We start from the raw sequence: 14156 nt of genomic DNA, 5'->3' as shown, positions 1-14156 counted from the left end.
TAGGGGCATATCAGACCACTCTCCACTTACATTGACTTTGTCATGCTCAGAGAGGGCACGCAAAAGAATATATCCGATCTTCCCAGGTTACCTCATGGTCCCGCCCACACGTAAGGAATTAAAAAAGGTGACCCAATACTACTTTGCGGAAAACGCAGAATCAGTAGCGTCACCTACAATCTTGTGGGAAGCCTACAAAACGGTTCTTAGGGGGCAGGCCATTACGATTATAGCTGGGCATAAGCGTACGCAACAGCGGGAGCTGCTGGAATTGGAGTTGGAACTTAATAGGGCGAATGAAGCCCACATGGCGGATCCGACGGAAGACACGTTGCACTCACTCCGACTCTGCCAGCAGCGTCATGACGATCATTTGAAACGGCAGACAGTCGAGAATATAGCAGCGACAGCTCATCGAGTCTATGAAATTGGCGATAAGGCGGGTAAACTCCTGGTCTCGTTGGATAAAAAGAGGGGAGGGACCAGGAATATTTTGCAACTGAGGAGCTCCGATGGGATGCTGCACACGCGCCCATCGGTGATAGTGGAAGCCTTGGCTGATCACTACCAGGAGGTATACACCCCGACGGTCGAGATCCCGCCAGGGGCGGCGACAACAGCCCTCCAGGGTGTACCGACTCTAACTCTATCACAAGAGGCAGTGGAGGAACTGGGGGCTGACCTGTCGCAGGAGGAGGTACAGTTGGCCATTAGTGCGCTACACTCCGGTAAAGCCCTGAGGCCCAACGGGATCCCTGTTGAGTGGTATAAAGCAATGTCTGAAACGCTAAGTAAACCCCTATGGTATATGTATATGGACAGCCTGGAACGGGGGATTCTGCCCTTAGATCAGCGTAGGGCTGCCTACATTGCAATCCCGAAACCAGGCATACCGCCCACTGAATGCGCAACATATCGTCCCATATCACTTATTAATGCCGAAGCCAAAATTCTAGCTAAGATATTAGCAGCCAGACTGATGCCTCACCTCACGCAATTGATCCATCCGGATCAATCGGGATTCATGCCGCATAGGAGTACGGCGCTGAACCTCCGCAGAGTACACGGAGCGATGGCACGAGCCCCATTGCTGACAGAACCGGCAGTCATCCTATCGTTGGACGCAAGGATGGCGTTCAACATGGTGGAATGGCAGTACCTATTCGCAGTGCTGGCCCACATGGGCTTCGGCCCTAAATTTATCTCCTGGATACGGCTTCTGTATATGGGACCGGTGGCACGCGTGACGGCGAACGAACACATCTCTCTCGAGATATCACTAGCAAGGGGGACGTGACAGGGATGCCCGCTCTCGCCTTTGCTATTCCCCTTAGTTCTAGAACCATTTGCAACTACCATCAGAGCCACCCCACTACTGAAGGGAATATACTGGGGAGACGTCTGGGAGGACAGAATCCCCCTTTATGCTGATGACATGCTAATTTATTTGTCAGACCCAGAAGGAGGTGTTCCGGTGCTCTTGGCACTGTGTGACAAGCACGGATACACGTCCGGCTACACTATCAATTGGTCGAAGTCGGTTGTATACGAACTTAAAGGTCCCCTGCCGGCTCTTCCTGCCAGATGCCTGTTGGCGGTGGCTGGCACCTCCTTCTGCTACCTGGGAATCCCCATCACCCATGATGACAAGGTCTTCTACGAGTTGAACCTGCTGCCACCGCTCACTCGGCTGAGGTCGAATGTGAGACATTGGAAGACCCTTCCTCTGACATTACTGGGACGGGCAGCGCTGTTTAAAATGATGGCGCTGCCACGCCTTCTTTATGTATTGGAATATACACCGAATCTGGTGCAGCCCTCTTATTTCCGAAAAGTGACGGCTGAAGTAACTGGTCTGCTATGGGGAGATCGCCCTGCTCGTATAGCACATGCGAAGCTCGTCCGTGGTTGGTATGACGGTGGGATAGCCCTGCCACGTATACAACTTTACTACTGGGCGGCACACCTCAAGGTTCTCAACCAATGGCTGCATACCCCACAGGATGATCCGGCATACCTTGCGGACAGAGCGCAATTGGGGACACACAGTCTACTTGCCCCACTATACCATAAGGGAATGGCAGCAAAACGAATAGGCCCGACAAAACACACAGTGGCGATATGGCACAAAGCACAGGCTAAGCTCAAATGGGAGGGTGTTATAACGAAACTCACACCTCTGTGGGACTCCAAGGCACTAGGCCACCTACGACGTAGCAAAGGTTTCACCCAGTGGGACGACATTGGAATATCCACGGTGGGAGACATGTGGACAAAAGAAGGGGTGGCCCCCTTTGTACACCTTCAACAGCAATATAACTTAGGTCCCAACGAAACATACCGCTATATCCAAATAAGACACGCGCTTATGTCAGCTATCGCAGTAGGAGCGGAGGTCCCTGACTCCTCACCGTTAGAAGATCGCCTCCTAACTGAATATATGCGGACTAGCGCCACCTCCCTCACATATCGGAAACTAATAAATAACCTACCAGACCCCCTACACAAACTGAGGGAAAAATGGGAGATCGAACTAGGCGAAATGGATGAGACAGATTGGAATGCTGCGATGGCATCTCCGAAGGAAGCTGGCATTTCGGCTCGATTCAGACTGGTGCAGTTTAAGATATTGCACTGGGTCTATTTCACGACAACCACTTTACATAAGTTACACAGAACTGAACACCCGTATTGTCTCAGGGGCTGTGGTGGGGAAGGAACATTGTGGCATACACTTTGGGAGTGTCCGATTATAGCTGATTATTGGCGACAGGTACTGCGTACCATTTCACAAACTTTAGAGATATCCATTACACCTGATCCCCGAGTCTGCCTACTGAATATGTGGGGGCCGAATGTTCTGTCACGCCAGGGACAGCAGTGGACTATTGTGGGTATCATGGTCGCTAAACGGGATATAGAGCAAAAATGGGGGGCGGCGGATGCACCAACCTTGGCACAGTGGTGCAGAAACATGGACATGCTTCTGGTGACTGAGCGGGCAGTGTATAAAATGAGAGCTAATCCACGCAAATGGAATAAGATGTGGATTCCGTGGAACAGCTACCGGGGAGACTTGTGTGAGCCTCTACCGGAGGAAGACATAAATAGTTCAGAGGATGAAGAAGATGTAGACTAAATAACACAATGGATGAATGCATGTGACAATATGGAGATGTGCTAGCCTTGACGGGTAACATAACTAGTTCTTCTGAGATGTCCCGGGAATGTGTCAGTTAGAATGGATGCCTGTGATGTTGTGCGGAAGTGGGGAAGTGGGAACGTTTGTCCTCATAAATGGTACAGGCCGAACCTAATGAGTCGTATGTTTGTTATGGTTATAAAATAGAAAAGTAAGACACACTCGGATTTGTTTAGAAATAAATGTCTAACCTCCTGCTATACTGATGGAAACTTGCTGCTGGACCGCAGGTTGTCGGCTTAATAGCTGTGTGCTGCAAATTAAACATTAATAGTCATGTAGCAGCCGGCCTCAGGGTTGTAGGCACAATGCTGTGTATATTGAGCAGTTGTCAATAAAGTCTTACGTTTAAAAAAAAAAAAAGAAAAGCAGCAGGGGTGGTGTTCCCAGGTGTTTGGGGGGGCCTTTGAACCCCCCCACCCATTTACTATAAAAGCCCCGGGGGTGGCGGTCCCCGGGACTGTGGGGGGGCCATGAGCCCCTCTGCAAATACTTTTGAAAGCCCCCCTTACATTATAAACATTGCAGTAACCTTGGCAGGACCTCCAGAACTGCATTTGTGCTCTTATTGAGGAGATGCACAAACATATAGAATATGTATCACGGATCACATATAGAGAATGATTTCCCACATCTCGTATGAGGGACTACATTTCCCAGCAATCACAGAGGAGGCACCTTTTGACAACAGGAAATTAATTTAAATACATCCGGGTAGCCAAGGTGCTGCTTAGCGGTGGCGGGTGAAAGTTACAGTGATCTTTGGACCAAAGAAGAGTTTTACCTGTAAAGCTGAGATTCGCTGTGAGCACAGCGTCCCCGTGTGTGTGTGCGTAGGCAGTGAACGCGGTATTAATGTGGCTGTCCTTACCAGCAAAGTATTCGAATGCAGAAAAAGAACTGGTTCGCCTTCAGAACTTTCGAAGGATCTGACAGGTATGATGATAAAATGGAAAGTTAGTTTAAGATGAAATTACAAAGAGGGAGGCATCGTTAATATACAATTGTCTCCCCCTTACAGAGTTTACCGCGAGGGAAATCACACACATAGAAAAACGAGATAAGCACGATCAGAAGGTATGTTTTATGCTGTAATAACGTAAGGACTGCCTTATACGTGGAACGGGAGGTGCGTTACAGCTAACCGTGATATTTGGTTGGTCTCTTGTAGATAAACCGCAGTTTGGTCCCCACTTGAAAATTGGAGTCACAAAAGCTCTTTTCGCAAAAACCACCAATAAGGTATAACAAATAAGGTAGAGATTTCCTTAGATTGGTGGGGGCACTAGTAGTGATGAGTATTTATTTTTTTGTTTTATAGATTGCTTCAATATGCTCATAATAAGAAGCCCTGATGAAAGCCTGCAAAGGAATTAAAACGTGGCTAGAAACGCGTCAGCATATTCTTTAATGACATCACTTAATTGAATTGTCAAATCAGGCCTTTCACATTGAATGAGTTGGCAAATATCTGTTATCTGCTTCTTTATTGAGTGATATATAGCAACATTTTTCTTTGAATTGAAAAGAATTTGATTACACACGCATGAGTTATTCATGCAGTTTTTAACATATTGTGCAATTTTGTTCGTATGTTTGTCATTTAACAACAATTGAGTTTTGTCCAATGTCATGTTTATTTGTTGATTTAATTAATGTTGATTGTGGTATAACTTTTATGATCTTCTGGAAATAAGAGAGTTTCCCTTATGAAGTCATCCAAAACAATTAAAGGATAAAAAAGAGGGTAAATAAACAACCCTAACCACAAAAGGTATATAGTGTGTTTTTTTGTAAATCAAGAAGTTGGATCCCAGGTATTTCCCCCCGTTTTGCATATTGATTATTGGCCCAACCTGGTTCCTGTCATTAGGGCCTGACCCCTTTCTGGATTAACTTATTGAGGAGATGGCACGAACCAGATTGCCTTTCAGTATATCTGTTGGGACCTGTAAATATATATTCCTAGGTACCTAAACGTGGTCGGATACCAGTCAAGTGCTATTACATTGATGATTATATCGGTTGCAACTACATCTTTGCGGAAAGAGTAAGCACCTGACTTAGCCCAGTTTACCATGAGTCCCGATATTACCTCGAATCTACATAACAGTGCGATATCTCCGGCGGCATTACATGAAGGGCACGTACGTATAATAACAGGTCGTCCGCATATAGGGACACTGTATGTAGACCATTTCTCAAGGGGATGTCCCAGTCTGCTCCACTCTCACGGAGGAGAGCTACCAGTGGCTCCATAGCTAAGGAGAAGAGTAACGGGGAGAAGAGGCAACCCTGTCTAGTTCCTCGCCTCACCCTGATTTCGTCAGATAGGAGTTTGCCCGTAGGAGCCCGAACTGTGGGACGCTGATACAGCAACTGCACCATTTGTAGATAGTCATCACCCAGCTCATATTTACATAAGACCGCCGCAAGATAGGGCCACTCCAGCGAATCAAAGGCCTTCTCCAGGTCTAACACTAGACAGCCAGATCTGGGCCAGTTTTCCATTGCATACTGTTGGATTCTTTCTAAATAGCCTTTGAATATTGAGGGAGGTGCTTCTAGCAGACACAAATCTGTTCTGGTCGGCATGGACCAGAGTCCGCACAAATGGGTCAATGCGTTTTCCCAGGACTGAGGCGAGTATTTTATGGTCTGTGTTCTACAGGGCCAGTGGACGGTAAGAGCCTAGGAGTTCAGGGTTCCTACCCGGCTTTAAAAGAGAGACCAGCGTTGCCTTGTGTTGTGTTGGGGTGAGTGTTGAATACTCAAGTGCCGCCTCATATACTCACAGCAGTTCCGACACTAGAACCTCTGAGTATGCCTTTTTAAAATTCAGCCGGTAGTCCATCAGGACCCGGCGTCTTTCCATTTGACAGAGAGTAGATACCATCCCTTATGTCTTCCGGTAACAGAGGAGCACCCACTTCCCCTTGTTTGTAGTCTGTTAGCTGCGGCAGCGTTAGTGTGGAGAGGAAGTCCTGTATTTCTGTGACCGTGGCTATCAAATAGGATCTGTATATTTTAGATTAATGTTCCACAAAAGCATGATGTATATTGCTTTGGGTATGCATTGTGACACCCTGTGTATTCTGTATTGCTGTTACTGGCACAATAGCCATGTCTTGCCGTATCAGCGACAACAACAATCTACCTAGCTTGTCTCCCATATGATGGGTGCGCGCTGAGTGTGCTGCGTAGTTTAGATTACGGAGTCGGTCTAATAATCTTGAGTGTTCCTCTATATCTCCCTCGAGCGCCTCCCCCACCCTTGGAGCAGCTCAGTTTCAAGCTGTGTAAGATCTGCCTCTAACTGCCACCGCATGCCCGCTTGTGCAGCAAGGCAGGCACCCCTCATCACAACCTTGAACTCGTCCCACTCCACCTGAGGCGTCTTGGCCGTCCCGACATTATCCTTAAAATACTGAGTGACATTTGCAGCCAGTAGGGTACAGAAGGGTGCGTCCAATAGGAGATCCGGCTGTAGCTGCCATGTTGGGGATTGTCGGACAGGGGTGCACCCACAACATTTCCAAGACATGTGGGTTGTGGTCAGAGTGCGTCCGACCTAAATAATGAACCACCGCTATGTGGGGGAGCAGTGCGTCTGAGAGCATATAGCGATCTAACCACACATGCAGGTCATGAGCCCCTGAATAATAAGAGTGTACTCTATCATGGGCATGACGGTGTCTCCAGGCATCCTTCAAATGCCATTATGTTGCCCAATTTGTCAACGCCTTCATAGCATGGTGTGTGTTTGTACCCGGAAGTGGTGGAAAGGACCGGTCCAATGACACGTCAAGGACGCTGTTGTAATCACCCCCTAATAACATGGGGATGTCGTGCCATGGCGCAAGAATGTGTGATATCTTGTCGACAAATGCAGTCTGCTCTGTGTTAGGAGCGTATATCGATGCAAGTACTATTTGTCAGCCATCCAGCATCCTCCTAACTATCACATACCTCCCCTCTGCGTCTACCAGCGACTGTGTAATTGTGAACAGAACACCTGACCTCACCCATATCAGCGCACCCCGGGCAAAAGCCGAATACCCTGTGGCAATCAATTGGCTGCGCCAGTGACAATGTAAATGTTGTATCTCTATTTTGGTTACGTGGGTCTCTTGCAGTAGGGCGATTTCTATATGATGTTGCTTGAGGTATGAGTAGATCTGATACCTACGTAACGGTGAATGTATACCCCTCACATTCCATGTACCAATCTTAACTGAAGACATTAACCCTCCAACGCATCAGGTGAAAATGTGTACGTGGCAGCCCAACAGCCATGTGCATTAAACACAGCTCATCATTGTGAGAAGTTGGCCTGGTATATGATGTTCACTATTCTAGTGAGCACCTTGCACCAGTCCAAACAACCCTTATGGTGATGGTTGTAAAGTCAATCTTATAGACCAGCTATCCTAGTGGTAGCATGGACAACAGCAGTCTTAGGCTTAACTCAAGAGGGCATGTGAAGCCAGCTGTTTTACCATATGCAAACCTTTTAATACCAAATGAAAGGACACCACACAGGTTATATATTCAAAATACATATGTATTTATTTCTAAATAGAACCCCTTAACTCTTTATGAGCACAGGAGCACAAGCGTATAACAAGTAACTTAATATAACAAACAAAAGTAGCACAAATATGGATAGGCCCTGGTGGCCCGTAAAACCATATACTAAAATAGTGGTATAACAACCACGTCACGGACAATGGTAAGACCTAGGGCCTTGGGAATCGCTGGGGTTACACTGGACTAACTGCAGTTAGGAAGTAGGAGCCCCACAGGATGCGGCTGCAGTGTCTAAATGCACACGCGTGCACCTATAGAAGTCAATGGGTGCGTAAAGTTAGAAATTTGCAGATTTGGAAATCTTCAGACTAGACTAGAACTTAACCACTTAACTAGGACACTAGCGATGTAAATCTCTAAAGGAGCACCGCAGTACTCGCGTTACCTCACCCACAGGAAGCGGGTGCATAGGTGTCAAAGTGTGTCGGGTTTCGTCATGGAGTTCTATGGAGCCTTGGAGAAAAGATGCTGCAGGTGACCAGGAGAGAATAGTCCGGTTGGATCCAAGGGTGGATCGAGGATGAAGAGTACCTGAAAGCAGAGGGGACTGAGTCTAGGTCACTGGCCAGTGACCAGGAAGGAACCAGGCGATGTCGGGTTGCAATCAGGTGATGTCATGAAGCTTGTCTCCGCTGCCACGTGGACCAGGTGGTGTCGACGATGACCAGGTGCTGGACACGTACTGTCCCACGAAGGCTCTCGCTGTCGGTGGTATCGGTTCTCGATTTGGAGTCAACAGGCCTTGGCAAATGCAACCCACGCAGGAATCGAAGATGGCTTCTGCATCAGACCAGCAAGGTCTGATGGGCTGTTCCTGTTTAGGGGAGCAAGGGCCAGTCTGGAGCAACCAGACAAGCATTGAAAATTCAAAGGTTCGTCGTCACAGAGGCCACTAGCCAACAGGCAAGTGACCGGACAGACACGTCAAGCAGGAAAATGCAAAAGGGCCCCACGCAACACTCGGTGAGTGTGGAGAGGTGATCTTCAGTGCAAAGGATGCTCGGGGCTGGGGCTTCTCAATCCCCAATGCACAACTTCGAGTTTGCCTCAGAAGTTGCACGGAAAGCGATTCACTGGCTTTCTAAGATGGCCGGTCCCATGTCTCACGTCGCCTCCACGGGTCATAGCTTTGCTGTGGCTGCGGATCGGGCTGTTGGATGTCCGGAAGTCCGGTTCTTGTCAGGCTCTGTCGTTCGAGCTCCGGCGGGAGCAACGATAAAGCAAACCATTGAGCGCTTGATGGTGCCTGCTTGCACAGGGTGGTCACTTCTTGACCACAAGGGAGATTCTTCAGTCTTCTACATCGAGTAGGATGTCGAAGGGTCCAGAGTTTCGTATCAGAGTTTCAGTCAGTATTATCTAAAGTCTTGGGACACAGCTCCTACCTTTATTCCAAATCAAGGGGCTGGATCACCTGCTAGGTCCCTCCGATGGGTGGGACCCAGGAAGGGGGTGGTTACACCCCTTTCCCTTTGTCCAGTTTCATGCCAGAGCTGGGGCTGGATGCCCCAGCACCGGTTTGAACTGGCCTATGCATGGGACACCTTGTGTGCCCCAGGCAGTGTCTAGTTTCATTCAGCCCTCCCTGCCCCAATCCACTATCTCCTGTCTGGGGTGGTGCTAGCACCTCCCTGTGACAGGAAACCTATTGTCCAGTCTTCCCCTGCCGGAGTTTTGTCCATCAGCAGGAGGCCAGACTTGTGTCTGTGGCAGCAGCATCGATTTTGTGATGCTGAGGCTCTGGTTAACTTTAACCGGGTTTAAGGAAAGTAACATGTCTTCTCCCTCTAGAAGGATGGAATGCTACCCCTGTCACCGGAATTGGCGAGGGGGTAGTATTCCAAAGCGTATGACACCTTACACGACATGTTTTAATAAAGCCAAACCAAAGACAGCATTTAAACGCGAGGTTCATAATGCACTTAAGAGTATATGGTATGGCAATATCCTGGAACAGCTATAAGGACATGGTTCCGAAAGCTGCAGACAGGCTCAGCTCATGCTAGAGCACCATCTCACATAAAACCAAGCACTCTGCCTTCAGGATTGTTAAGGCCTGCCATAGGAGTGACTTATAGGTGTATATGTGTCCAGATATAAGGTTAGACATAGGTATACTATATCTAAGCAAGGGGTGATTACATGACCTTGCCCCAGCTGAGTGATCAGCCAGTTGTGTCAGTTTGGATGGCCATCCAGGGGTGGTAAAAGATATGCTGCAGCCCCTGGTAGGCCTTGGATGCACCAATGCCATGGGTACCTATAGTACACTGTACAGGGGCTCATAAGGTGACCCAATCCCAATTGGTGATGTACCTAAAGTACATGGTGTGAAATTTAGAGAGAGAACAGCAGGGCTGTGGGTCTGATTAGCAGGCCCACAGCCACATTAAGTCGAAAACCAGTGAAGCAAAAAGCAAAAAAATGGGGTGACCTTAGGATAGCAGACCCTACTCTCCTACAATCATTACATACCCCACCTAGCTCGCTGACTCGCAGCGTGGGACACTGTATGAATCTACTCATAACAGATGACGTCTCACAAAAAAACTCAGAAAAAGATATATGCATGAATAATACCAGAAGGGCAATAATGCAACCAGCAATCATCCAAACTCCCAATCCAAGATAAGTCAAAACAATCCTGGGGTGTGCGAAGCAAACTGCTATACTTTAGAGTACAGTCCTCGTGTCTAGCGTCTCAGGGGCTCCCCATGCGCATGCAACATTCAATATAGTTGGGGCAAACTGCATATGTTAACTCAGGAACATTCCACAAGCCAGCAAAAAAATATACGTTTGAGTCCTACCGCCTCCCTCATGTATTTCAGTGTCGAACACATTAGTGAGCAAATACAGTGGAGTCATAACAGCGTGCATCCCAGGTATCTACGCGTCCAGCAACAGCATGCCCCCACACATACACCCCAATACCTCAATTCGTAGTCCATACAAATACAGGAGCTTGCAGCGTTTATGCAATCAAGTCCACCGTCTGCGGGGTGACATCCAGTTGTCCGTTTGAGTCCTGCGAATTCTGTAGGCCATATATCTGTTCGTCATCACTCAGCATGTCTCGTTGGCTGGAGTTAGATACATTCTCCGTCCTCGGGGAACCGCTGATCTCTGCCACTGCCTGTATGGTGTCTTGCTGTCCGCTCAGGATCAGCTCCGAGCGTGGACCCACAAATGGCAAAGGCGGTGTCCCTATTCTCGTAGACCTGCGCTCTCTCTGCCGGTGGCGAAAAGGGCCTTTCAGTTTCGGTTGCCTTGCGGTTGCGGCCCTGATCCGAGGCCCCACATTGGTGAAGGTGTCCATCCAGTCCTCCGCCTCCTCCGATGTGTTAAAGAAGTGTGTTTTGTCGCTGGCAACCACACACAGCCGCGCAGGTAACAACAGAGAATATTTCAGGTCATTTTGTCGAAGGTAACAACAGAGAATATTTCAGGTCATTTTGTCGAAGACGTTTCTTCACTGCCATGAACGAAAGCCTCTGGTGCTGTACCTGGATGGTACAGTCCAGGAAAAACATTATCCTGTGATTATCAATGTGGATATCCTGGGGCTTCCTGGTTTTCTTCAAGATGGAGTCTCGATCTCTGTAGTTAAGGATCCGAAGGAGCAGAGGCCACGGATTCAATCCCGTAGTAGGTGACCTCGTCGGGACCCTATGGGCACGCTCTATTACGAAGTGTGGTGTTAGGAACCCTTCCGGCAGTACATCTCTTAAAAAAATTCTCCATGTGCAAGGCATGCTGTGCCCCTTCCCACCGTTCTGGTACACCTACTATGTAGACATTGTTTTGTCGTTCCCTCCCTTCGGCATCCTCGGCTCTGTCTTCCAGGAATTCCACACGGTTTAGCAAGTCTTGTACATGTTTATCCATTTGCGTCACCTGTGGTTTGATGTCAGCAAGCGTGGATTCCAATGCTGTGGTGCGGTCCGTTAATTTCTGACGGTCTGCGTATAGATCAGTGAGGTTGATGGCCAACTTGTCTATTTTGGATTCCAGGGAAATGGGGGTTTGATTGATGGTTTCAGACGGTCCATTGCAGCAAGTACCACATCCAACTTGCTGGCGGTCTGATCCGCCAACCCCTGCTTCGCCATCTTGACCAATTTGGGCTTGGGCGGCGGCTGTATGGCTTCCGCTCCACCAGTACCAATCCACACTCGAGTACCGCCCGACATCAGGTGCAGGACCTATTCACCTAAATTGCCTTTTTTTTTTTTTCACAACCAGTTTATTGATGAAGATAAGCATATGAAATAGAGTGGCAGCCCACAATCAGGACCATACCACCAGACATTTTGATACAATCACAGCAGTCAACCGAGTGTCCAAGCAAGGAGATAATGCAATCAAGGATATCAGAAAACAGTTACCCCACCTTCATCTTATTCCGCTATTTACCTACCCAACTCCCTGATCCCACCCTGGAACCCACCCTAACCCTATGCATGTGTGCACTAACTGTATCGACGTAAGTTTGTGACGTGGGTAATGTGTGTGTGGACATGGGCTTTGCCAGCCCGTACGGGGCTAAAGATCTTCTTCTTGCTCCACTGGGGGGTCCAGTGTCAGATCTCTATAGTCCGCCCACCTCTTCCATATCTTAAAGTGTTTGCGGGGGCATCCTCGTGCCTCAAATATAGGTCGCTCCAGGCCCATACAGAAGTCTATACCAGCCTTCCTTGCATTCAGGGGGGGGGGGCCTCACATTCTTCCATGCTCGGGCCAGGTCTCTTTTAGCTACCACTAGCCCTAGCAGGAGTAGGTGCCGCTTATAGATATTACCACCAACCCCTTCCAGGACGTGCAATAGACCCAGACGGTGAGTACGGGGGAGGGTCCAGCCCAGCACCTCAGACAGACATCCCCAAACACCCCTCCAGAAGCCAACCAGCCGAGAGCACGACCACATCGTGTGAAGTAACGTACCCACCTCGGCCCCACACCGCAGACACTCTGGGGACCCAATCAGGCCCGCCTTCCACAGACGCTCTCGGGTATAGTATGCTCTATGGAGAATCTTGAACTGTATGAGTCGAAATCGCATTGCGATAGCCGCCCCCCTCGGGGATTCCAAGGCCTCTCGCCAGTCATCCTCGTCCAAGGGGCCGAGATCAGCCTCCCAAGTCGTCTTCAGTGAGAGAAGAGTAGGGGAGCAGTGGGTGACCATTGTTTGGTAAATGCGCGAGACTTTTTTGTCCCCAAGATCACCCATGAAGACCTTCGCCTCGATCGGGCTAAATTCAGGGAGTGAGTCAAGGTTGGCAATACTGGGCGTCAGTGCATGTCGGAATTGCAGGTACCGAAAAAATTGAGATTGGGGCATATCAAATTCGGTACTGAGGGTCTGAAAGGATTTGAGCGACGTTCCAGACATCACCTGGCCTAACTGCGAGATACCTATTGCATCCCAGCCATCGAAGCCTGACAGTTTAGAGAGTTCAGGTAGCATACCGTTCCGCCATAAAGGCGTTTCTGCGGTTAGTTTGCCCCACCAGCCCACGCGACGCAAGGCCTGTCGCCATATAGCAAACACGAGTTTAGTAACCCTCGGCAGCGAGCTACGCAGTCGGGGTGAGTATAAGATGGTATGGAGCGAGTTATCGCCCATCAAAGCACGCTCGAGGGCATAGGCCGGATCCCCACCGTCACCGTACCACCATTCGTTCAGAATAAGGAGATGAGCGGCCTGGTAATACGACTGCAGATCCGAGGTGGCCAGGCCTCCACAGTAGGTGGACAAAAAACATGTGCGCAGTGCCACCCGGGCAGAACCTCCCGCCCAGAGAAAGCGACCCAGCACTGAGTTAACCTGTTTAAACCACCGAGGTGGGATAGGATACGGATGGTTTTGTAACTGGTAGAGCAGGCGCGGGAGCGCAACCATCTTGAAGATGGCAGAACGGCCAAAGATTGTCAGGGGCATTCGAGACCAAGTTTTGACGTCCGTCTGAACTCGTTCCCAGACGGGCTGCAGGTTATGGTCCCAGGCAGTGTCAGCCGAGTCCGAGAGAAACACCCCAAGGTATTTCAGCCCATTTGTGGCCATTCGTAATCCTGAAGCCCAGGGGTCTGTCACCGGGTCTCCTGATAGCACCCACAGGGTGGACTTGTGGAGGTTGAGATACAAGCCCGAGGCCTCCCCAAACTGGTGCATGATCTCCAAGACACGTGGACCCGAGCGTTGCAAATCCGTAAGGAAAAAGAGGACATCATCCGCGTACAACGCAATCTTATCCGACAGGGTAGCATTCCATACAAAGCCCCGTATCTGTGCATCCCGGCGCACTCTTGCCGCCAGGGGCTCCATGGCCAGAGCAAAAAGATAGGGGGAGAGCGGGCAGCCCTG

At 49.1% G+C, this 14156-nt stretch overlaps 1 protein-coding gene across 5 annotated transcripts in view; it reads right to left on the bottom strand.

Annotated features, from left to right (window-relative positions):
- Positions 1–14156, bottom strand: part of ADCY10 (adenylate cyclase 10) — a 4100562-nt gene that overhangs the window by 2332252 nt on the left and 1754154 nt on the right. The window lies entirely within an intron of this gene.

The sequence above is a fragment of the Lissotriton helveticus genome, chromosome 3_1 (genome assembly GCF_964261635.1).
Source record: "Lissotriton helveticus chromosome 3_1, aLisHel1.1, whole genome shotgun sequence".
NCBI lineage: Eukaryota > Metazoa > Chordata > Amphibia > Caudata > Salamandridae > Lissotriton > Lissotriton helveticus.
This window is presented reverse-complemented; position numbering and strand designations above follow the sequence as displayed.